Genomic DNA, 25210 nt, shown 5'->3' on the forward strand with positions numbered 1-25210 from the left:
TTCGAGTCCTGAAACCAAAAAAAAAAAAAGAAATTTCTCAAATTGCAGTACTAGGAACCCCTTCCTCTTCACTTTCTAGTCTGACTTTCTTCATGGCTACCACTTGACCTGTAGTTTTGTGTCTACCCTTATATACAACTCCATAAATACCTTCTCCACGATCCCTGGTACCAAAAAAAAGAAAGAAAGATATAAGTACCTTCTCCAATTTTCTCTATTTTGGTGTAGTCTTCCGTGGTTTTTCAATGGGTATGATAGATCCTCTCCTGCATCTTTCCTCACCAGACCTCCCAGGGCCAGCTTCTGAAGTCAAGTGCCCTATTTGATTTTTTGTTTGTTTGTTTATTTGTTTTGGTACTGGGGATCGAACTTGGGACCTTGCTCTTGTGAGGCAGGTGGCGGAACCACTGAGATAAATCCCCAGCCCTGCCCTATTTGATTTTTGAGACAGGGTCTCACTACATAGTCCAGGCTGGCCTTGAACTCAAGGTGATCCTCCTGCCTTAGGCTCCTGATTGCTGGGATTACAGGCGTGCATCACCGAGCCTGGCTGGAAGACCTTTTTGAAAGTGGATGTGTTTGGGAACAGCAAGGAGAAGCAAAAAAACTCTCCTACGTAGGATAGGAAAGTCACAGCAGATGGGCATTTATTGAGCACCCAGCATATCATCCGTGGCGCAAGGTAGATATCACAGTAAGGAAGGGGACAAGGACAGGGGATGTACCCACCTATACCAAAGAAAGAGAGTGGTATCGGTTCTGCCAGGGGAAGAAGCGGAGGGAGGGCTTCGAGAGGTGGCAGCCCTTGAGCTGGGTTGAGAAGGATGAATAGGAGCAAGAGAGACAGGGAGGAAAGGGGAGAGGCTGCCAAGCAGGGAGGTCCGGCACAGACAGACTTGGGGTGCTTGGGGAGCTAGCATTAGTGGCATTAACTAGCGTTAGAGCTGCTGGGCTGCAGCAAGGGGGCGGGGCCAGGTAGGGAAGGCAGTGTTGTATACAGCACTTCACAGTTTGTAAAGTGCTTTACAAAATTGTAGAAATGAGGAAACTGAGGCTCAGCAAACTCAAGGGACTGACCACAAATCACACCACTGCTCCCCTTATGGAGGCTTTAAATGGAGGCAGATGGGGTGAGAACCCAGGAACAGAGGCGAAGGTGGGAATGGAAGGGCCAGAAGGAGCCTTAGAGCTGGGTTGGGATAAAGAGGGGGATTGGAGGCAGGGAATCCCAGAGGGAAAGTTAGCAAAGGAGCCAGGTGGGTGATGAAGCCTGTAATCCCAGCACTCTGGGAGCCTGAGGCAGAAAGATCTTAAATTGCAGGCCAGCCCGCACAACACAACAATTTAATGAGATCCTGTCTCAAAAAAAATAATTAATTAATTTAAAAAGTTAATGAACCCCACCTGCCTTGCAAGTGCAAGGTCCCAAGTTTGATCCTCAGTACCAAAAAAAAATAAAAGTTGGGGCTGGGGATTTAGCTCAGTGGTTCCACCACCTGCCTCGCAAGCACAAGGACCTGCGTTCCATCCCCGGTACCAAAAGAAAAGAAAAAAAAAAAGTTAATGAAAGTGTTGGTTGTCAAAAAGTAGTGCTTTCCCAGCAGGAGGAATCAAATTGGGCCACTGTCGGAGGCACTGGGGGTGACGGCTGGGGGTGTCAGTGAGAGCAGGCTCTGGAGCAAGTCTCTTAAGAGGTTACAGTCTGATTGCAGTTATCTGAAGGCTGATGGGGTAGAAGATTCATTTATTCTCCTGGCTGGCTTGAGGATGTGGCAGTTGGCCAGAGGCCTCAGTCCCCAGGCACAGGGGCCTCTCTACAAGGTAAATTTCGTGTCCTCCCAACATGGCAGCGCATTTCCCCTGAGCGGGCGATCTGGGTCAGAACAAGAAGGAAGGCACGTGTCTTTCACAGTCTAACCCTGGAAGTCACACAATGCCATTTCCGCAATATTTAATCAGCTACACGTATTAGCCCTCTGCAGTGTGGGAGGAGACACCAGGCATGTGCACCATGGTTTATTGGGGAACACGTTCATGGCTGGCTGCCCCAGGAGGACAGCTGGTCACCTCCATTTTACAGACAGAAAAATTGAGACTCCGTCAGGCATTTCAGGTCACCCATAGCAGATAGGTAACGGATCTGATTTTCCCTCTCACAACCCAACTCCACACCAGCCTCAAGTTCCTGGGGGCGGAGCCCAGATCTTTCTGACCCCGGCTGGGAGGAGGGGAGCAGTGCCAGTCAAGCCTCCCAGGCCTGTGAAATAAATATAATCACATGTTTGCCTTTGGGGAGTGCAAGCTCCCGGGTGGGACACTCCCCGTCTAAACAGGCTTCTGCCCCATGCCTTGTGTTTTCCATTTAAAACCACACTTGGGTGGCTGAGAAAATGGGCTGAATCCTGGTGCAGTTTGGGGAAATTCAACCTGTTGGTATCTTCTCCCTTCTCTGCTGTCTCTGAGAGTGGCCCACAAGCTTCGTACCTCCCTCCCAGGGTGGTCCCAGACCCTGGTCTCACCCTCACTGAGGCCCAGGAGTGGAGTGGCTGCCAAGTCCCCTGGTGACAGTGAACTTAGTCTTCACGCCTCGAAGTAAGAGGACAGCGAGGGGAGGGGAGGGCTGAGAAGAGAAAACAAGGACGATCAGAACTGGCCGAGGTCCTAGATCTCAGGGTGGCGTGGCAAGCTCCTCCCTGTGCCCCTTTGGATCCCCCCCAATCCTCTGTGAGCATGTGGTGGCCCCTTCCCATGTCCCCAGCTCCATGGGCCTCATGGAACAGAAAGCTTGGAGCTCAAAGGGACCCTTGGAGAAACGGAGGCTCAGAGAAAGAACAAACTTTGCTTCCAGTTTCCCACTGATTTGGCTCCAGAGGTGAGCGGCCTCCCCCAGGTGTGAGCATCAGGCAGAGCCTGTGGTGGCCCCCATCAGGGTCAAAGGTCACCACACTCCTTCAGGAAACCCAAGCTTCCCCAGGAAAGAGAGGACCTGGGAGCCTTGGGGAAGCTGAGGCCTCTGGGAAGGAGCACATGAACTTGGGCTCCTCTCTCCTGACCTCTGATCCCCAGCTTCCTCTGGGGTGGGGTAGGAGGAAGAGAAGTAAATCCCAGGAGAGGCCCAGGGTCACTGGGGTCACGTGAGAGTCAAATTGCAGCCCAGTAGATGGATGCTGTGAGGTTCAAGGACTTCCTGAAAACCCCCATTGTGGGGGTCTCCTCTCTCCTGGGACAGCCGCTCCCCACTCCTCCTCCCGGGGGCAGGGCGAGGGCGTGGTGGTGCGGAGGGTGCCTCGCTTCTGGTCACTGCTGAGATGTCCCACCCGCCTGCCTCTGAGCAGGGAAGGACAGCTGCTGGTGCCCCTGGCCTGGGCCCGGGCCTGGGCTTCCTGTTGGGGGAGGCAGTGGTGAGAAGAGGTAGAGAGAAGATGGCTATGGAGAGGGTGGGCTGCATGGGACACCCCCCTGCCCAGCCCCAAGGGGACAAGCTCCCCCCAAAATGACGCCGACAGTTCTCTGAGGAAAAGCTGGTGGCAAGGCCTGCGCTTGGAGTCCTCCATTCACCCCTCCGATGCTAGGAGGTGTCCCCCCAAACAGCGGCCTGGGCAGGAAAGGCTCGGAGACAGATTCGTAAGCAAATAAATGAGAATTGTATCAGATGGTTTGAAGGATCTGAAGACAATGTGGGCAGGAAGGGCTCCTCTGAGGAGGTGACATTTGCGCTTATACCTGAAGGTCACGAAGGAACCAGCCAGGTGCAGAGCTCAGGGGCGGAAGGAGCATTCTGGGCAGGGGCAATAGCAGGTGCAAAAGCTAAATCTGGTAGATTTAGGACCAGAGCAAGAAATCTGGTGTAAACCTGGCTGGAGGTGGGCTCGGAGAGGGAGCCAGGTGGGAGATCACACAGGGCCGCTAAGATAAAGCAAGGAGGTTGAACTTTCTGCTAAAAATGTGACATAAAGCCTTGAGAGACCAGGTGTGATGGTACACATCTGTAATCCCAGCACTCGGGAGGCTGAGGCAGGAGGATCACCTCAAGTTCAAGGTCAGACTGGGCTACATAGTGAGTTCTAGGCCAGCCTAAACTGTAGGAAGACCCTGTCTCAAAAAAAACAAAAACCAGGGGAGGTCTTTGAATAGGGAAGCGACAAGGTCAGGTTTATGGATGCCATGGTGAGAGTGGGTTGCAGGTGCCAATATGGGTGCTGCTGCAGCGTCCAGACGAGGGCACGGGCAGCAGCAGACACAGGCAGAAGAGCCTGGTCCGGGATTGCTAGAGAATTAGAGCCGGGGGCCCTGCCAAAAACTGCGTGTGGCTGAGGGTGGGAGGGAGGAGTGCAGATGACACCGGGCTTTGACTGGAGCCCCTGGAGGCCGGTGTGGCTGACCTGGCCTCCCAGACTGCACTCCTCACGCGTTCAAAGCAAGCCCGGCCTCCCCTGTGGAGCCAGAGGTGGCCTGATAGTTGTTCATGCATAGCCCCTGCAGGAGTCACTTCTCCAGCCCCACCCGCCCTGAGTCTGCCCCGGGGTGGACGGCCATGCTTCCAGCCTGCAGAGGCAGAGGTACTGGGGCCTTGGGGAGCTTGAGAATCCATCTGCCTGCTGAGGGAACTGGGAGGGTATTGTACAGGGAGCGGGGACCCCGCCCACCCCTGTACCTAGGAGGGCAGGGACCAGGGCCACCTTTTGTCACTGCAGAGTGTGATGAATGACAGGCAATGCAGGGACCCAAGATGTGCTGAAGGCATGTTCCCCGGGGGGCACGCCTACGGGTGACTCTCCCGCTACAGAGAGGGGACTTACCAAAGGTCACACACCAATTCCCCAAACAGCTCGGCTCTCTTTTGTTACTAACAATGTAAGACCAGGCTCCAGAGCACCATGTGACACCCAGAGCTCCCCTGTCTGTCACGACAAACCCTCTCCATTTCTAAGTCTCTGCCCAAGCCTTTCCTCTGGCTCCCGCTTCCACCTGCACCCCATTTAATGCTAACCCTGCACCCCATCTCCCCCAGCTCCATGAACCACCCACCACCACCAGTCACGCCAGCCTGGCTGTCCCCAGTGTCACTCCTCAGGACCCAGCCCAGTACCCACTGCCCTCCAATAACCCCTGGTGGCTGGGGTGCCCGGGTGGGTGGGGAGCATCCCCAGGCAGCCCCGCTCTCTGCCCCGCCCCCACCCGGAGTCGGTCAGCAGTGATGGATGCCGGGCTGCCGGCCCTTGGAAGGGATCCTGGATCTAAAAGCCTCAGGCAGCCATCCTGGGCGGGAGGCGGGGGAGGCACACGGGTGTCCCCCAGAGCCCGGCTCCTAGCCGTGAATCAGTCAGCGGGCAGAGCCAATTAGCGAAGACAAGAGCCCAGCGATGAATCATGAGCCCATTAGCTGGCTGGCTCGCCCCTCCTCCCCCATCACCACCAAAGCAGGGTCCTGGCCCTGGGGTGGGGAGAGCACTTCCTCGGAAGAGGCCCTCTCTCTCAGGACTGCTGAGGAAGGAGAACTGTGGTGGGCAGAGCTGCAGGTGGGTATTTTGCATATCATCTGCATGATACCCAGCCACTGGACATTCCCAGACACGCTGCCTCCTGTGCCGCTGCCCCACCCACCCTGCCAGACTTGGTCAACAGAGAAAACACCTGCCTGGTGACCTTGTTGCCTTCCTGGATCACGGCTTCCAGCCTTTCCTGGGTCCTCAGATCACAGAAAGTGGACCAGGGCAACCAGTTTCAGGATTGTGCCTCTGATATCTGTCACCTCGGACTTGTCAGGCACCACCTTCGGCAAGAAAGGGCAGCCAGGCCCTGCCCAGAGCCATCTCCTGGGGCTCTCCACACTGATGTCACAGCTGAACTCCAGTGATGACAGATGGTGGCACCAAGCCAGCCCTGGGTGATGGCGGGGGAGGAAGGGAGTGGTCATTCTGGCCCCCCAAGAAGGAGCAGAGCTGAGGGCCTAGAGGTTGTCCTGTGGGTGCCAGACATGGTGGAGAAAGAAACAGTCAGCGCTCTTGTGCACTGTGACAAGTCCTGGCTGAAGATAGTCTCATTTGTTCCTCATCATTACTGTCCACATTTTATTTATTGTTTGTTTTTTGATTTTTTGAGACAAAAGTCCAGGCTGGCCTTGAACTTTCTATATAGCCCCACCTGGCCTCTAATTCATGATGATCCTGCTGTCTCAGCCTCCCATGTGCTGGGATGACAGGAGTGTGCCACCATGCCCGGCTACTGTCCCTATTTTACAGACAGGATGACTGATGCTGGAGGGGTTGAGGGAGTTGTCCAAGATCCCAGAGCAGGGACGTGGGAGCTGGATTTGAACCTGAGTCTGTCTGACTTCAGTGTTTGAGCAGATAAACTCTGAGCTGCACAATCCTGATGTCATTCTGACTCAGCTTCATTTGTCCAGCTGGTTGCTTGGCATCGCTGTCAGCTGTGCCTCTGGGACCTCTACCCCAACGTGCTGGCAGCTGAACTCATTGTCCCTCATCCCCTAGCCCACTCACATCAGCAACATGGGGATGGATATTCCACCCTCTTCCCCTCCACAACCCCACAGGCTCAGTCTCCTCGTGAAATGGGCTGCTCTGGGTTCCGATTCCCCAGGTGTGTGGCAGCTCAGGGCCTGGGCCTCTCCTGCCTTGACCATTGCAGCCTTTTCCCAGGAGACCCCCCACTCCATTCTTCCTCCAGGCTGCTGTCCGGTGCTCCATCCCTGAATACAATCCAACCCTTCACTTTCTGTCTTAAAGAAGTGGGCTCCCCATTGCCTTCAAGATAAAACATTAAAGGGCCTTCACAGGTGGGTCCAGAATCCCTTTCTAAACCCACTTCCAGTCCCTTCCTCCTCAATTCCCTGGAAGCTACTGGCCTCATGGAACGAGGAATTCTTAATCCAGAATGGACTAAGGTTTTCATCCCTCTTGGCTTTTGCCCCTTTAGTCACCTCTGCTGGGAATCCCCTAGTCCCCATTGCCACCTGGCCAACCTGTACCACCCTCCCAGGATCAGTTAGTTGGATGTCATCTCCGCTCCGAGGCCTGTGCTGCCCTGCCCAGGCAGGGCGGATGGAGCTCCTGCAGGCACTTAGCTCACACTGCCAGCTTAGCACTTCTGCATTGGAGTGCAGTGGGCGGGGGTCTGTCCTGCTCCTTTGCCCGAGAGGCCGGGGCAGGGGCTGTGACTCCGCTTCTGTGGTCAAATCTAGCACAGTAGAGATATTTGATAAAGCTTTGATGGATGGGGGATGGCCCCTCCTCCTTCTCTATTCTCCAACTTCCTGTTTGTCTGGCTCTGTCCTGCATTAAAACCATCAGCTAACCGTCTTGCTAGAAAGCCACCCGGGGACCTAGCCATGGTCTGTGTGACAACTGGACCCGACCTAACCCTTGAGTACCTGATCTGGACAACCATACGGAGAAGTCACTTGGAAAACATGGAGAGGATCCAGGGAATCTGTACTCCAAACCCAAGTGGGAGCCTCAGTTTCTCTGTCTGTTTAGTGATACAGGACAGACATTTCTAAGTCCCTTCCAGCTTATGAATGTTTGGATCTGAGTCCCTAGCCCGTGCAGGGTCCCAGGCCAGTCTCAAGGTGTTGGATGAGAAGGAAGAGCTGTACCGGGAGGTGGGCTGACCTCAGACAGCCAGCTCTCCCAGGAAGTGGCTTCCCAGAGAATGAGGAGCACCGGGGAGGAGGTCAGGGCAGACACATCCAGAGGGGGTGGCGCCTGTTCTCCTGAGTCTGTTCATTGTGAAAATCTATGGTGTGGCAGGAGGCAGGAGACAAGGGAAGGGCCTGGGGGACAGATAGATGGAGCCTTCCAGGGAATGGATGGGGGTTTGGCATCCTCTCTCAGGCTTGGCCAGGGTTACTATAGACAGAGCAAAATCCAGGAGGATTGAGGCCCTAGAATGTTGGTGAGACAGAGGAGGAAAATCAGGCTGCAAAGAAAATGCGCATGCTGTGCACAGGAAAGAGAACTCCACTGGGGAAGCAGAAGAGGCAGACCCTAGGGGTGGGGGACCCAGGGCCCCTCTTTGAAATCAGTGGCAGGAAGGAGTGGGAAACCATACTAAAGCACTGCCCTTAAATTGCAGCCTCCCAGGATGCAGGGCAGAAAGGAGCTGCCAGGGTGACCCCGAACTGAGGAACCCTCTGCTGCCTCCCTACCCCCTTGATCGCCCCTGGCTGGCTCCCTAGGAGGCTGTTAACATCCTTCTTTAGGAGCTGGAGAGGGAGCCAAGACTCTCACCTCATCCTGGCCCCTGGGCGGCTGCCTCTGTACTTCTCACCCTGCCCGGCGCCTGCCAAGAGGCGCCCTCCCCTCCCCAGTGGTTGGTTAACCAGTAGCCCCCAAGCTCCAGCTGCCACCTGATGGGAGAGGTGGGCTGAGCCTGGACCAGAGCAGGCAGAGTGCACTCCTGGCAGGCTGGAGAGACCGACAGACAGTGCAGCCGGACAGAGCCCGGGCAGGCTGGGTGGGCTTCCCGAGCAGGAGCCCAGGCGAAGCCAGGAGCCAGCCTAAGGGCAATGAGGAGGAAAGGTCTGTGTGAGGCTGAGAGGAGGAGGGGCATCCCGGGGGTGTGACTGACGGAGAGGCAAGGTGGTAAGGGGTGGGGCGGGCGGGCAGAGCCGAGATGGGTGCCCACCGCGGTTGAGCCACCTGTAAAATGCGCCGACACCGGCTGCCTTCAGCTGCTTCAAGGATTAGCTGTGCACAAAGCCCCTGGCTGAAAATCGCTCTCCCTTCTCACTCATTTCCTGTCCTGCCTTCCTCCCCCACCCCTGCAAGCCCAGAGCTGCAGCCGCTTCCCTGTTTCTCAGCATCTGGCTCCTCTAAAACATCTGCCTGTCCTGCAGGAGGTCCTGATGAAGCCCTCTTACAGAAGAACCGGTGTGGGCCGGGCCGGGCCGGGCCGGGGCGGCGGCTGGATGCAGTATCAGAGGCGCACCGTGCTGGCCCCGTGTCCCCCGGGCCTCGTGCAGCACACACTGGCCATCGATCTCCTCTCGCTCCCCCTGCACACACCTGTTTTCTCTCTCAGCGCCTCCAAGACAGGTCTCCGCTTCCTCTTCTCTTCCTTCCCCGGCTGTCCCAGGATGGATTCTCCAGCCTCGCTTCCCAAGCTCCAGCCAACTTTGTGATCCTCCCTCAGAACTTCTCCATGTTGTTTCCCCATGAAAATATCTTCTCTCCCACTTACATCACCAAACTTTGCCCTGAGAAGTCTGTGAGTGAGGAGCAGGCTCGTCCTTAGCCTCCGTCTCTGCCAGGTGAAGACGCCATGTAAGGACACGGGGGCCCCTGTGCCCCTATTTGAGCCATGCTGGTAGGGCTCTGTGGATACCCAGAAACCCCAACAGGGCACCCTGGTTAAACATAGGCAGCTGTCACCCAGGGCAGAGGAGATGACATCTGACCTCAGTGCTCTTGCTTTGCGGGCAGATCCCGGCTCTTAGAATGTCCCCTCAGGAAGACGTTGGGGCCTGTGGTTGGTCCCATTCTTCTGACCACAGATGAGAAAACTGAGGCCAGATAGGGTGCTGCTCCCTTCCCTCTTCCAAACACTCGTTCTTGGTTTCCAGGGTATGAGAAACAGAACGATTGTACCCCAAATATGTCCACACCCAAATCCCCAGAGCCTGGGACCCTGTGACCTGTGGTAGAGGAGACTTTGCAGGTTAAGGATTTCAGGATGGGGAGGCCATTGTGAATTAGCTAGGTGGCCGTGAGGTGGCCATAGAGTCCTGATAGAGGAGGGAGGGGCATGGCTGTGAGGCAGAAGCAGAGCGGGCTGTGGCATGAGGGAGGAACTGGGAGCCCAGGATCCGGCTGCCTCCAGGCTGGCAGCACAAGGGAGCAACGCTCACCCAGGAGGAGCCAGCTCTGCCTGGTGCAGACCTCGGAGCTCAATTTGCTTTGATTACTGCTAAACTCATGGCATAAAATTAGCTGCAGCAACAATCACTAATTGTTAGTTAATGACTCAGACGGGCTTTGGGGTGAGCAGCTTTATGGGCTCAGGTGGGGACCCCATAAGCCTTCCCTCCACATGCTCTCATCCTCACTCACTCAGCACTAATTGCTCACCTATTCCATGGCGGGCACAGGCCAATTGAATCGCCACAGCCTCTGCCCTCAGGAGCTTCCAGTCTTGTGGAACCACAGACTTGCAAACGTGTATGGAGAGTAAAGGAAAAGAGGGATTCAACAGGGGTGCGCACCACCTACAGTTGAGCCTGGACTTGAAGACCAAATAGGAGTGTGTGGGGTGAACAAACAGGAGAAAGCGCTTCAGTGCAGAAGACACGCATGTGCAAGGCGCAAGGCTGGGACGGCGACCTTTTGGGGGATTGTAATGAGCTGGCAACTGGATCCTGAGGTGGCTGAGAAGCAAAAAGGCCCTTGGAGACTAGGCAGGAGCTGGATCACCCACTGAGGACTTTCTGTGCTGTTTGAAGGACGATTTTATCCTGAGGCCAATAGGAAGCCGCTGAAGGTTGCTGAAGAGCAGAGTGACCCAATCAGACTTCATGTGGGAAAACAAACCTGTCTTTTGGGGTTCTAAAGCGACCGGGGGAGCAGATTCATTCTAATTCATCCTGTGGGTCAGGGGAGGTGCTGCCAAAGCCCCCAACTATGAGCCCATAGAAGACCTCTAGGGAGGAGGGTGGCTTCCCTACCACAGCAGCCAGCGTTCAAGACCCCATGACCAAATGAGGAAACTGAGGCCCAGAGAAGGTCATGCCGTGGAACCGGACCCTGGGTTTCCCAGCTCCTGGCCCAGTGCTTGTTCCAAGGTGTCCTGGCAGCAGGAGCCAGAAGTCTGTGGAGCTGGCAGCCCCCCACCCCATGTCTCTGGGGGGACGGGGAAGGGCCTAAACTCCTCCTACCTCTGCCCGGGTGAAAGAGGGGGTGCCACATTAGCCCGTTTGCCCGGGACCTGGGGCTGCAGAGCTGGCAAGGGACAGGGCAAGAAGCTGGCATTCCTATGGGTGTCACCACACCCATATCCCATCCGGGCCCAACTAAGCCATCCCAGTGCCAAAGGCCTGGAGCCTTGACAACAGAACAGACTAAAAATAAGCCAGACATTGGGTGGGCCTCAGAGCCCAGCCCCTCCCTGGACCCTAGACCCCAAAGAGACAGCAGGCTGACTGACCCCATGCTCCTCTGGGGGCTGAGTGCTGGGACCCCATCAATGAGGGTTAAAGAATCAACCACGGGCCACCTGACCTGGACTCAGATCAGTTATTGATTCTTGAAAAGATAAAGGAGGGGAAGCCGGCCAACTCCGAGGTGCCGTGGGGTAAGGCAGCCGGAGTCTTCCTGGGTCAGGATGTGGTTTTGTTCGCGGCACTCACATCTTCCACCCTGGAGGGGAGCTCCTGGTGGCTCACGCCTGTTCCTGGACTGCAAGCTTGGGAGGACCGAGACCCTGGATTGGCTGGTACCTGGCTGGTAGGAGGGCTCTCCTCCTCTTTCACCCATTCAGCCTCTGCCTGTCTTGCCCTTCCAGCCCACCCAAAGTCCTCCTGGGGATCAGTTGGAAAACATTTTTCAATGTATTGAGGATTGAACCCAGGCTAGGCCAGTCCTCTTTCAGTGAGCTACCTCCCCAGCTCTTTTTTTAAAAAATATTTTTTTTGGTACCAGGGATCGAACTCAGGTCCTTGTGCTTTCAAGGCAAGCGACAGAACCACTGAGCTAAATCCCTGGCCCATCTTTTCAAAATTTTTGAGACAAGGTCTTGCCAAGTTGCCCAGGCTGTCCTTGAGCTTGCGATCTTTCTGCCTCCAGAGTAGCTGGGATTACAGTAGGAGATGTTCTTTCCTGGAGCTCCCCATGCTCTTGAGGATGCACACCCCACATGCACAGTATAAAGGCTCTGGGAAGTTGTCATGGCTGGGTCTAGATGTCCACAAAGCCTCACACGGTCATAGGTGGGGCTTTTTCAGTGGTGGCTGGATCTAGAGTGTGTGATCCTGGGATTGATTCACGGTGCAATGCTAGGATGAAGGGAATTAGGATTGAGGGTGTGAGTGCTACCTGCCCTAAGTAGCCTGAATAAGACATAAGGGACAGAAAGAGCTGTGCTCACCCCTTTTGCTTTGCTACCTTCTGCCCACCGTGAACTGTTTCACCTCTGCAATGCCACCCTGTCTTGGATCCAGCTGATGATGGAGTGAAACCTCTATAAACTGTGAGCTAAACTAACCTTTCCCCCTTTAACTTTGGGTGTTGGGCATTTTGTCTCAGCAAGGAGAAAAGTAACTAAAGCAGAAGTCCAGTAAGTTTGGCATGGAGCCAGGGTAGCATGTCGGACATGGTTTTTTAAACTCATTCCATCACACACCACCTTTTCTTCTTTGCAAGAAACGTCTATAAACAGGCCACAGAACGCACTTTGGGAAGTGGCCAACGGATGGTAGAGGCTGAAGTCCAGTCGGGGAGGGGACAGGCAGCTGTGGCATGACAAGTCCCTGCCCGCAAGAGCCCCTGGGGCATGGCACTGGCTCACGGGGAGGCCTGGCTGTGTGTGGAGGTGGCAGAGCACGAGGGTGGAGTGATCCCATCATCTCGCCCCCTCCCCCCAGGCTCAGTGTAAATTGCTGGCCCCAGCCCATCCTGAACGGGTCTTGGTCTCCCAAGGACCCAGCAGTCCCCGGAGGTGCTGTGCAATTATGAGACACCCACATGCAAAAATAAAATGAAAAACAATTCCAGCTTTCTCAATGGGTAGGCAGTCACAGAGGCCAGAGTCCCAGCAAGTCACCTACAACAGGATTCTCTGGTGGCCGGAAGAGCACAGGCTTTGCAGACAGAATCCGAGGTTCCTGTCCTGACCCTTTCCCTGCCCAGCCGCTGGGGGCCCGGGAAAGTCGCTCAGTCTCTCTGAGCCTCTTCGGTTTCCAAAACGTGAGGAATAACAGTGGCCTTCAGGGCTGGTGGTGGAGTCGAGATCAAACCAAAATCTTGCTGCCTCCAAAGTCAGTTTGGTTTGTTGCCCTGTAGTTCAAGTCTCATCACCTCCAAAGTCCTAGGAGTTGCCGGGGATTTAGATCAGTGGTTCTGCCACCTGCCTTGAAAACACAAGGTCCCAAGTTCGATCCCTGGTACCAAAAAAACAAAGTTCTAGAGGTTCCCTGAGAGTACGGTTAAACTTCACCATTCATTTGTTCATTCATTCATTTATTCATTGACTACTGAGCAGACACTCAGAGTGGGCCAAGCCAGGATCAGGCCCTTTGTGTGGCAGGTGCAAAGCGCCTTTGCCGTATCGTGGGCAGTTTGTTCCTGGTGACGGTCTGTTAAGACAGGAGGGACGGGGTGCCACCCCATTTTGTTTCAGAACCAGAGGTCGGGAGGACCAAATGGAGAGCAGAATAGGGACCAGGACTCCTCTCTCCACCCAGCCGGCCCCAGCTTGCAGGGAGCAGCAGGTGTCCGCAGCATTGTGCGCACATGGCCGCCGGTGGCCTGTTGTCTCGGCACTGCTCTCTTTTCCACTCTGGGCTTCTGATTTTGTCCCCCAGGCCCTCAGCCACAGGCCCTCCTCAGACAGGGTTTTGATTCCTCTGCCTCCAGCCCAGGAAGCCCTTCCTGCCCGTGAACTTGCACACCGTGTCTGCCAGGACTGCTCCCTCCCAGGGCCTCTGGGTGGAGAAATGCTCAGCGAAGACCCAAGGATTCAGTCCTCAGTGTGGATCCAAGGCACAGTGAACCCTGAGCCACCGGCCCAGTGGGTGCTCCCTGCGGTGTTACCGGGCCTGGGGGAAGAGCAGATGAATTCGGCACCTCCCAAATCTGTCCCCTGCAGCTCTGCCCTCTCCTCTCCTGCCTCAGCCTGAAGCATCAGCACAAGCTCTGCAGCACCTGCCTGCTGGGGAGGTGTTTACAGCCTCTCTGCTCCTCCCTCGGGTGGATCCCAGCTCCTCTTTCATCCCCTGCCCAGTCCTAGCCGCATCCTTCCCGAGCACTGTGGGCAGCACAGTCAAGTCCAGACCGAGCTCTAAGGATCTGGGGCAGATCAAGGCCCAGCTCCCCTTGGCCTCCATCCATTCACCCAGGTCCCCAGGCAGCAGCTGCTGCATCACTCCTTACAGCTGAGACACCTGCAGCAAGAATCCAGGTGTCACCCTGGACACCGCCCTGCCAGTGAGCTGATCCCCCCTGCCACCTGAAGCCACTATTACCTCCCACCTGGGCCATGATGGGGCCTCCCAGCAGGTCTCCCACCTCCACTGTCCTTACCCTGACCTGCAGCCACTGCTCCAAGATCAGCTTGGTTTTTGTTTGTCGGGGTTGTTTTGTTTTGATACAGGGTCCTACTGTGTAGCCCAGGCTGGCCTTAAACTTGTGGCAATCCTCCTGCCTCAGCCTCTTGAGTGCTGGGATTCCAGGTGTGTGCCACCCAGCCCAGCCTAGATCAATTTTCAACATGTCTGAGAAGGCTCTGCACGAGCAGTCCCTGTTTGCCTCTCTTTACACTCATCCCCTTTGCCATCTGAATTCTAGCCTTGACTACCTTCGGCGGTGGCATCTTTCCGCCACGAGGCCTTTGCACACACATGTCATCTGCTTGGACTATCCTTCCATCCCTCCGATTTCACCCAGGTCTCACCTCCTCAGGGAAGGCCCTAGCTTCTTTGGCTGGCCAAATGCACCCAATATATGCTCGGGCACTGCTTGCTTCCTTCCTTCCTTGTGATTGTGACTACATTTGTGTGGCCATTCAGCTGATACCTGTTCCCTCCTGGAAGGGCAGGCTCGGGAAGAGTAGAAGCCAAGTCGGCTTTGGGCTCTCTCTGTGCCCAGGCAAGCAGTTTCCAGTGTCAGCTCAATCAGTCCTTGGGAATGAGCCAGGCCTGGATGAGTGAGGCCCCATCCAGCAGGAAATTGCCCAGTGAGCCCCTAACTGAGCCAGGACCAGGCTCAGAGGCTCAGCTTCCTGCAGTAGGAAAATGGTTCACTCCCAGGACTCGCAGGTCAGAGTTGCTGCCCTCCTGGCAGAGAATGCCACCATCTCTGCACTTTTGCCAGCATTTAGTCACCATCTGGAAACAGAGTTTGCACCAGGTGTGGTGGCTCATGCCTGTAATTCCAGTACTCGGGAGGCTGAGGCAGGAGGATTGCTGTGAGTTCCAGGCCAGCCTGGACTACATAGCAAGAAGGAAGAAAGTGAGGACAGAAGTAATTTTCAGGGTAACAGGAGAAAGGCTGGAGGAGGCAGGATATTCCCCGGGGGACGTCAGAATCTCTGTCCAACACCTCTCCCCTGGAAAGGACGTCTACCGTCCAGACCAAGCTGGCTGGCTCCTTCAAGCAATTCGGAGGACTTCCTGGAGCAGAGGGATCCATGCAGGCCTCAGCTGCCTGGGAGGGAGCCCACCAGAGCCAGGGTCACTCATGGGAGGCCACACCCCAGGGTGTGAGAAGGGGGCAGGGGTGACAAGTGGGAGCCACTCTGCTGCCCTCATATGTCCAGATGGGCAGCTCCCATCCTTGGAGGAGAAGCTGCTCCAGCCACGCAGGCCTCTGCCTAGCCCATAGTGGGCCCACAGACTCTCCCTTCTGCTCAGGGGTCTCCCTCCTCCAGGCCCATTCACCCCCTCACCTGAGGCTTCACTCCAGGAAGTGGCCCTGATGCTATTCAAAATCGAAGCCCTGGCTGGGTGTGGTGGCGCACACCTGTGATCCCAACCCTCAGGAAGCTGAGGCAGGAGGATCGCTGTGAGTTGGAGGCCAGCCTGGGCTACATAGTGACTTCAAGTCCAGCCTGAACTACATACAGAGATCTTGATTAAAAAAAAAAAAAATTACAGCCCCTCCCTAGCTCCTTTCCTCCCTTTTCCTCTCCTTGAACATACTCCAGCATGTGTGTACTGGCTCCTAGGAGAGGTCAGGGCAAGAACGGGCTGTGGATTGGCAGACTTAGCGTCAGCACCTGGGACAGTACCTGGCCTGCTGGAAGTGCTGGATAAAGACCAGCTGAGTTGCCCAAGAGGGGGAGTAGGTGAAAGGTAGACGGGGCGTGGAAAGGGAAATCTTTCTCTGGATCCTTGTAGGCTGCAGGGAGGAGGCCCCAAGTGGGTGGCACTCCAGGGAGCCAGCCCGCTTGCCAGGAGAAGTGTCTCCCCTCTGTCACATCAGCCTCACTGGCCCTCCTCCCTCCCAGGCGTGCCTGGCATCTGGCATCCATCAGGCGCTTCCACAAGTCCCTGGGAAACAAAGGGGGCTAAAGTGATCCCAGATCGGGCAGGCAGGAATGTGCTGGCGAGCTGCCCCCATCCCTAGCCCCTGCCCAGCCCTGCCCAGAGCCACAGCCCACTGGCTTCATCACCCCACACACCCCTCAGGCTGGGGGGTGGTTGCTGCCAACCACGCGCAATTCCTGACTCCAGATGTGCGGGCTGAGGAGGCAGCTGGAGGGAGGGAACCGGGTAGGCAAATGGGACCTGACAGGGGCTGGGCACCTCGGGCAAAGAATGTAAATAAAAATCATAAATATTTAGGGGAAATGGAGCAGGAAGTGGGAGAGGGGGCGTGTGTGGAGAGGACGTGTTGGATTTCCAACAACATCTGGAGGGAAGCCCCCTCCCCCAGCCCATCCTCCTCCCCCACCCCACATGGGGGCCTCAGGCGAGGGTTCTGTGTCAGGCCATGTGCGTGTGTGTGTGCGCGCATGTGTGCGTGCGTGTGTGCACACGCGTGCATGTGTGTTGGGGGCCAGTGTGATGATCCAGAGAGCTTGCACACCCAGGCCAGCCTCAGCCCACCCTCATTTGCTCCCTCCTGATCCTGCAAGGCCCTGCTTGAGCCAGGCAGGGCGGGCTCCAGGTGAAGGACGGGGTCCCCATCTTCACGGAGCTTCTAGGAGAAAGGAAGAGAACAACACATAAGGAGGTCCTTGCCCGAAGCTGCAGAAGCTGTGAACCTAAGCTGGGAGAGGGACACACAGGCCTGGTCAGGGAGGCTTCCCAGAGCCGGAGGGTTATACGAGTGCAGGGAGATGTGGGTGCTTTCAGCAGAGACAGCCGTATGGGCATCTGCGGGCAAGCGCACGGCGCAGGAGGGGGTAAAGAGGGTTGCAGCTGCGCCCACCCCAGGAGAAAGTCCAGACAAAGGGCCTGAATGGGTTGGATAAGGGGCTCGGAGAAGCCTCTGTCCTCACCTCTCAGTTAAAGAAGCTTCCTCTACTTCACTGATCAGAGTTCTAGGAAGATTTCGTTCCAACCTATTGTAAAAAGAAAATTGGAATCCACTGTTCTCCCAGGGAATAAAAGAAAAACACACCCTCCCTTGCCAAAAAAATCAGAGGCAATGCTGGAAAAAAGGCAAAGCAGAAAGCCAAGTGTCTGCCTCTGGCTTGGGAGCAGGAGGGTTCACGTCCCAGGATTGAGGTCAGCCCAGGAGGGGCTCTGAACAGGTACCTGGAGCCTTCCTCCCCAGCCAGGCCTCCTGACGCTGCATCCTTCCCATGCTGGGGCGGCCTGGGGCAAGCCTTGCAGCAGGGTCTCCGAAGTGGTCCAAGGATGGGAGTGTCATCCTTTGCCTCCTGCTTCCAGGCTGGACAACAGTTGACCTTTTGTCCAGCAGAGGATGCCCAGAGGGTGAGGTCACCCCCCATATGACTCTGTCCCCCAGCCAAGGACCCACCAAGGCCGAGTCCAGGCTGCCTTCCCACTCCTGTCGCCTCCCCCGGGTCACAGGAAGGAGGCTGGCTTGCAGGTGAGCAAGGCAGAGACGGGTGCAATGGGGCACTGGGAAAAAGTCCCCAGTTGTGTGGGTGAGCACTCCTTACAGGAGCTCCAGGCCTGGGTGTGGCCTGGCCTACAAAATTGAGGAAAACCAAAGGGTCTGAGCCCAGAGGACAAAGTTGTTGCCTCAACTTTAAACCAAGGGGCCTTTGGGAGACTCAGGTGCACCCCACAGCAATGGCCAGAGAGGGGCTTTAAGGGCGCCACCCCTGGCTGCGGGGCCTGGAAGGCAAACAGTGTCTGTGGCCTGGTGGCACGGCCAAGCCAGAGGCCAGAGCAGAACCCTGTGGTGCAGCTGTGGTGGGACAGCCTTCAGAAGGCTCCTCAGGGTGGGCAAGGAGGGGCAGGCCAGAGCCAGGGTCCTCTAAATGCAAGCTCCATGGAGGTGTCGCCAGCCTGGGCCTCCAGGGCACCCAGATTGGTCATCATCTGCCTCCCCTGTGCCAACTTCCGGGTCTGGGCTATGGGCTCCTGCAGCCACCACCAATTCCTAGCAGCCTGCACGAATGTTCTAGGGAAGCAGGTGTCTCAGAGTGGAGCAGGATTAGGGGACTCACGGGGTCACCTGGCGGGACACAGTGGCACCTGGCAGGACAGGAAGGAGCCCCTGGGAGCCGCAGCTATTGCAGGGCTGTCTGCGGGGAGGAGCTAACCGGGATGAGGCGGCCACGGAGAACAGCGGAGCAGAGGGGGGTGCAGCCATCCGGAGGCCACGAGCCAGTGACAGGACCCTAGACTTTGGGTGCTTCTGTCCCGTTCCCTGGCCTCCTGCCCCTCTCCCATTCATTCTGGACCAGGCCTCACCCCTTCTTGGGGGAACGTTGTGTGAACTGAGACTAGCCCTTGTGGGGTCAAAGAAGGGAGGGTCACCCAGGGACTAATTGCCCTAAATAAATGAGCAATTAATGCAGTTAGAGGAAGTATCTAGACCCCCCCTCCGCCCACCTCCCTGAAAGATCACCATGGCAACCACCGTGGGCTCCACCCCAGGAAAGGCTGAGCCCCTTGGTTGGCCCACATGGCTGTCATTCAAAAAGTAGGCGGGTAGAGAGGGTGTGGCTTCAGTCAAACGACTCAGAAGGGGTAGAGGAAAAGACAGCACTGAAGGGGAGACAGAGGTGACTTTCTGGCTGGGGATTCTGGGTGGGCCCCCCAGGTAGACAGTGGGGAAGAGGGGAAGGGTAGCCCGCATACCCCGTGGTTACCATGTCTGATCCCAGCAGCCCGCAGGACAGCAGCCAGGTGGCAGGGGCTTGGGGGTGGCGGATACTGCCCGGAGGAGGCCTTGCCAGCTCCCGTCTCGTCTCAGCACCCGCCCCTGCCCCCACACTTCCTGTAATGGCGTCTCCAATGGGGAGGCCATTAGTCCTGCTCGAGGCAGCGCCTAAGTACTGTGGCTGATAAATATAACATGAGCCCATCGATTAGCATCCTCCCAGTCCTGCAGTAGCTCAGCTCCCTAATGGCCGCCCCCCCTCCGAACCCGGACGACCCACCCACCCCATCAGGGCTGCCTTTCTGCCTTGCTGGGGCCTGTGAGACAGACATTGCTGGAGTGGAGTGGGGAGTGATGGGGGCAGCACCCAGGCCCCAGTCAGAGGGGTCCTGGAGGCAGGCTGCACCCACGTGGGCAAATCTGGGGCCCACAGTGTGGCCTGGAAGGTCCTCTGTCAGTGGGAGGGGGAAGAACAGGAGCTGCCACACAGTTCCCAGGACGCTGGCCCATTTTGAGGGGTGCAGCGCACAGTAGGCAGAGTCCCTGCTCTGAGGCGGGGGACAGAGCTCTGCCTGTGAGGGCTTTCCAGGTGACTGCAGTGATGGCACCTTTGACCTTCTCACCCTACCCTCCTGGACTCCTGGGCATCTTTAGCCCCTGCTGCACCTGACCTAGCCTAAGTCCGGGCTGACAACACCATCTTCCTCATGGTGGGGGTTGGAAGTCCCCCAAACTCTATATTTGGGTAGGGGACCAACTAACTGAATAGCGTGGTCTGCCCCGCAAGGGTAATCCAGCCAATCAGGGCTTTGACCTTGTTAACCACAGGCTCAGGCTCGAACACTTCCCCCATCCTGCGACCCCTCCCCTCTGGCTCCCAGACATCTGCATATGGGGACCTGGGCAGGAGGGGCAGGAAGGACTCCTGCCTGGGTGTCCAGGGGCCTGGGTGGGTGGAGGCCCAGGCCTGGGAGGGGCTGCGGTTTTGCAGAGCTGTGGCTCTGGGTGGAAGCTGCCCACAGAATGCTCTAACAGGAAGGCTGAGCCAGGCTGGCTGCAGTCAGGAAGTTAATCCTTAATGTGCCTCTGGCCTCTCCACTGTGCACACTCACCGCTTAAACAGGCCAGGCTGACAAGCCACAGGCCCACACTCCTCTGGGTGGGGCTTGGTGCCACGGCAAGTGTGCACCAGGGATGGTGTGTGCCAGGGGTGCTGTGTGTGTGTGTGTGTGTGTGTGTGTGTGTGTGTATGTGTGCATGCAAGAGATCAGGGCAAGTCTGACACAATCTTACTGTGTGCCCCTCCCCTCCCAGTGGGTCTCTTATGCATACAAAGAGATGCGTTTTTACAGGCTGAGGTTGAACCAACATTCCTTTTGCGCTGGAGCCTAGTTATAGCTGCAGAGATGGTGGCTAAGTTACAAGAACTTCCTAGACTGCCCTGGGTTTCCGGAAGTGAAGGTGTATCAGCCACGGTTCTCAGAGTAGGGAGATCCATCCCAAGGAATTGGCTCACATGGTCTCGGAGAAATCCCACCATCTGTTGCAAGCTGGAGACGCAGGAAAGCCAGCGGTGTGACTCCCACCCCCCTCCAGTGGCTTGGGAACCAGGACATGGATGGTGTAAGTTCCCACCCAAGGAATGGGAGGGAGCAGTCACCCTACTCATCTACAGATATGGATGCAAATCTCGCCCCCAAAATAAGGTTGAACCAAATATCTGGGCACCCCGTAGCCAATCAAGTTGATGCATGAAATTAACCACGGCAGAAGGATTCCCCTTGGAAATAGTCTCTGGGAGGTGAGTTGGCTAGGGGAGAAACAGGATCACAGATCTATTTTCTCCAGATCCTCGAGGCTACGAGTTCCAAGACCCAGGTGCCGGCAAGTTGTTTCTGGTAAAGTCTCCCTTCCTGGCTTGTGAGTGGCCACCTCTGTCTACACTGTCCCCTGCCCTGTCCTTGTCCCAGGTGCTGAGGTGAGGAGTTCACAGAAGGCTGGGGGCCTGGGGAGCACTTCCTGGAATTTTCTCCTCTGCTTACAACGTCACTAATTTTATGGGATCAGGGGCTCACCCTGATGACCTTATTTAACTTTACCCACTTAGAGGCCCTATGGCCAAATATAGTCACCCTGGGGGTTAGGGGTTCAGAGTATGAATCCTGCATAGCACAAGGAGAGGAATGTCTCTCTTTTTTCCCCAATAGCACCCAGTTTTAAAGACGAACTATCCTGGATTTCCCCTTCCAGCTGGCCGTGCAGTTTGTCCCCTTGCCCCCAGCCTGCTCTTCTGCAGCCTCCCTGCATTCCAGGGCTGGGGCACGGGCAAGCAGGAAGCTTCAATAGCCTGAATTCAGCCCCCAGCCCGGGCTATATTTAGCCCAGTGCCTCAGACACTGGACAAAGCCACTTCCAAGGGGCTGGTGGGGACAGAGTAGCGAGGGGCTGCCCTTCCTGCCCCGTCCCCTTCCTGATATGGGTACCCCTTCCTTGTCCTTCTGGGGTCACCAGGAGTGCCATTCACAGGGCAGGGGCCAGGTCTCCGTGTGAATTGCCCGCTATTTCCGGCTCATCCGCTGGGAAGGGGGCTTGGAGCCGTTGCCCCTGCCTGAATGGGCACATCTGGAGTTTTCCCGTCACCTCCTCACTGCTCAGCCCTGTTGCCACGGGGGCTTTGCAAGCTACAGATGCCAGGCTAAAGATTATGATTTATGGTTGTGGGTGAGGTCCTGGATTTTTTTTTTTTTCTTTAAAACACCTCCCCAGGGGATGTAAATGTGCAGTCTGGACAGCAAATTCCAGTTGGAGACCCTTGATTCTCACCACCTAAAGTGGGGTCCTGGACCCAGCAGCCTGGGCATCACCGGGGTGGGGGAGGGTGTCATCTTGTTAGAAATGCAAATCTGCAGGCTCCACCCTGCCCCAGCTGAGTCGGAATCTGCATTTTGATGAGATCCTCCAGGGCCTTCTCAAAGGCTGAAGTCTGAGAGTCAGCTGCTCTCTCTCTCACTATTGTAGAGCCTTCTGCTGTCCCGGATCGGAGCCTCCCCGACTTGCAGGCTGCCTTCCCTGGCTGCATCCCTGGGATGGGATTCTGTTTCTGGAGACCAACATCCTGTGAGAGACCAGCGCTGGTCGGGCCCACCTGGGCCCAAATCGTCTGGTTCCCCAAAACCTAGAAGACAAAGTACCAAGTCCTGTTACACCGTGTCGGTTTCTTCCAAATCAACTCTAAGCCTATCATGCAAGCACCTTCCAAAAGCCCTACCTAGGATCACAGGAGGCTTTGGCCAATAGAAGCCGGAACAGACTCCACTATAGGAATTTCCTGGAGTGCCTCTCCATCAACACACCCTTCTTTCCTCATTGTCAACAGGCCCATTTTCTTACCCCCTCACTGCCTTCAGAGCGAGAGTCCTGTGAGGAGTCAAGCACTGAACTGACCCTGCCACATGGCCTGGTGCAGGGACCAGGGCGCCACGCCTGGGCCTCTGCTCTTAGTGAAATGCATATTGGCCATCAGGCTGCTCGGGTCCAGACCCTGGCTCTGCTACCTACCACCTGTGTCACCCTGGGGTAGTGACCACGTCTATCTGAGCCACAGAGCACACTGCTTAGCCAACCTAAGCCTCTATTTCTGTACTGGGGACAGTAATGGCCCCTCCTGGGACTGATTTGAGGACTATACGAGATGTTACAGGGAAAGACCTGGCCCCTCCCTCCTGTGGGCTCGGTTAGCCCCCAGAGGAGACATCCCACTTGGGGATGGAGGGCTTTCTGCTCTGAACCCTGGCTGGTCAGAAGGCAGGGTTCCCAGCAAGTGGGACAGCTCTCTGGGCACCCTCTGTGTTTGCCTGCCTTGGGCCAACCTGTTCCCTAAATCAGGCCGGTGAGCTAGTGTAATCCCAGCATTCTAAAAGGCTGAGGCAGGACAATTGCAAGTTTGAGCCCAGCTTGGACAACTTAGTGACTTAGGGAGTCTGTCTCAAAATTTTAAAAATGTTTTGCAAGATTGGCTGGGGATTTAGCTCAGTGGTTCTGTTGCCTGCCTTGAAAGCCCAAGGTCCGGGGTTCAATCCCTGGTACCAAAAAGAAAACCCCCAAAAGATCTCACTATGTAGTTTAAGTTGTCCCTGAACTCACTATGTAGTCCAGCCTGGCCTTGAACTTGAGGAGACCCTCCTGCCTCAGCCTCCTGAGTGCTGGGACTATAGGTTTGCACCACCATGCCCAGTAAAAATAAATAAATATATAAAAATTAAAGGCTGGAAATGTAGTTCAGTGTAAAGGCCCTGAGTTCACCCCAGCAGCAGATGGTTAAAATGAAATAAGTAGCCAGGCATGGTGACAAACACCTGTAGTCCCAGTGCTCAGGAGGCTGAGCCAGGAGGATCTCTGAGAGTTCCAGGCCAGTCTGGAGTACACAGTGAGACCTTGTCTCAAAACAACAACAACAAAAAGAAGTAAATTTATTTTGCAAAGTCTGAGGGGCAGGCTGAGCCCAGGCAGATGAATTGCAGAGCCTTTGTTTCTGGTGACCATGGGGGTGGGAGGCCTGAGGGGGGTGGTGCCACCTTTGCTGTGAAGCAGCCCCAGCCCTAGCCGGCCCCGCAGGGCAGCCCAGCATAGCTGTGAGCACTCACATCCCTCATGGGCTCTCCCACCCCCACTCTTAGAATGCTTGGGTCTGAGCCCACTTGGGGCAAAGAACAAGGGGCTCCCCCCGCCGCCCCCGCCCTGCAGCCCCGCACCCCCCCACCCCTGGTGCCGATTATGTTGGGCCACCAGGCCAGGGTTGCTAGAGGAAATAAAAGCCCCGAAAGGCAAACACGAGATGTCACTGATGGTTTTGATAAAAGCACCAGCACTTGCTCCTCTTACCACATGCGGTCCTTTTCAAAGCAGCCTTCCCCTTCTGGGAGGCTCCCAGTCTGGAACACTCCTGCTCTGGAAGGATCTCAGCACTGCCACTCTCTGCTTCCAGGGGTGGACTTGAGTCTGAGGGACAGCCAGGAGCCACTCAAGTCCCACATGGCCAGGGTGAGGTCCTCCCTGCACTTGGGGCAGGTGCTTGCGCTGTGCACTGAGCCAGGCTGGGAGATGGACCAAAGCTGACCGAGGGATTCAGCACACTTGCTGACCAGCAGGGAGAACAAGACCCATCCAGGGGAGTCCATGGCAGTGTGGACAGCGTGTGTGTGCTGCCACAAGATGCAAAATCAAGTCTACCGAAGAGCTCGCCTCCAGCAAGCAAGGAGAGGCTTACAAAATCCAGGATGGCTCCCTGGAAGAGGTGGGCTTTGCCCTGGGCATAAAAGGATGAGTAAGACTCAGACAGAGTTGAAGAGGAAAAGGATTCTATTATTTTAGACAGGGTCTCACTACGTAGCCCAGGCTGGCCTTGAACTCTCAGTGATCCTCCTGCCTCAGCCTTCTGAGTGCTGGGATGACAGGCGTGTATCACCACGCCCAGCTGGTTTGTGCTGTTTTGATTAATCAATCAAACAAATTCAAGGTTAGCATTGCTGGTCACAGGAGGAGTAAGGCGTCTAGAATCATGCTGACAGTCCTGGCTGAGAAGTTAGACCTGAGTTTGCATCCAGTCTTGGTTATTTACCAGCTGTGTGGCTTGGACATGTGGCTAATCTGTCCTAGCCTTAGTTTCCTTATTTGGAAATGAGGCTGGGAACAGCAGCTCCGTGACAGGAAGCTCTGAGAAGTTGGGTGCATTGTGACCCATCGAAGGACAGCACTGAGACACTTACTGTCGATTCTTGTGACAATGGCCTCAGCTCCTTTGGTTCCTAAAGCCAGGTGAGGTGGCACAGGCCTGTCATCCCAGCACTCGGGAGGCTGAGGCAGGAGGATCACTGTGAGTTTGAGGCCAGCCTGGGCTACATAGTGAGACCCTGTCTCAAAGAAGGAGGAAGACGAGGAGGAGGAAGCAAGGGAGAGAGGGGAAGGAGGAGGTCCTAGAGAGAATGAGAGTCAGTTCTTTAAATGGGGTCCCCCGCCCCTCCCTGAGCTGTGGGAAGCCAGGAGCTGCCTCCTGGCCTGCTCCTCTGTGGCTGTCTCAGTGACTCGAGCAACTCCTGCATTGAACTAAGGGCCCTGAGTCCTGGCGGTGCTTCTAACACAGTCCTCCCCACCCTGCCCCTCTTCCGGTTCTGCAGCACAAAAGCAAGCAGCAGCCTGCTGGATGCTCTCCGTGTCCTGCCTCCCCCTTGCCTCCC

The 25210-nt window shown here is 56.1% G+C and overlaps 1 long non-coding RNA gene across 1 annotated transcript; it reads right to left on the bottom strand.

The window, feature by feature from the left end:
• Positions 1-13176: 13176 nt before the first annotated feature.
• LOC110344836 (uncharacterized) lies at positions 13177-19078 on the bottom strand. The gene is made up of 3 exons (XR_002387703.2): positions 18967-19078; positions 17176-17238; positions 13177-16874 (listed from the first exon to the last, which is right to left on the bottom strand). It is a non-coding gene; the product is annotated as an uncharacterized LOC110344836 (long non-coding RNA).
• Positions 19079-25210: the final 6132 nt, after the last annotated feature.

The sequence above is a fragment of the Heterocephalus glaber genome, unplaced genomic scaffold, assembly GCF_053883595.1.
Source record: "Heterocephalus glaber isolate CG9 unplaced genomic scaffold, H.glaber_assembly_v1.0 deba00001773, whole genome shotgun sequence".
In the NCBI taxonomy this organism is placed as follows: domain Eukaryota; kingdom Metazoa; phylum Chordata; class Mammalia; order Rodentia; family Bathyergidae; genus Heterocephalus; species Heterocephalus glaber.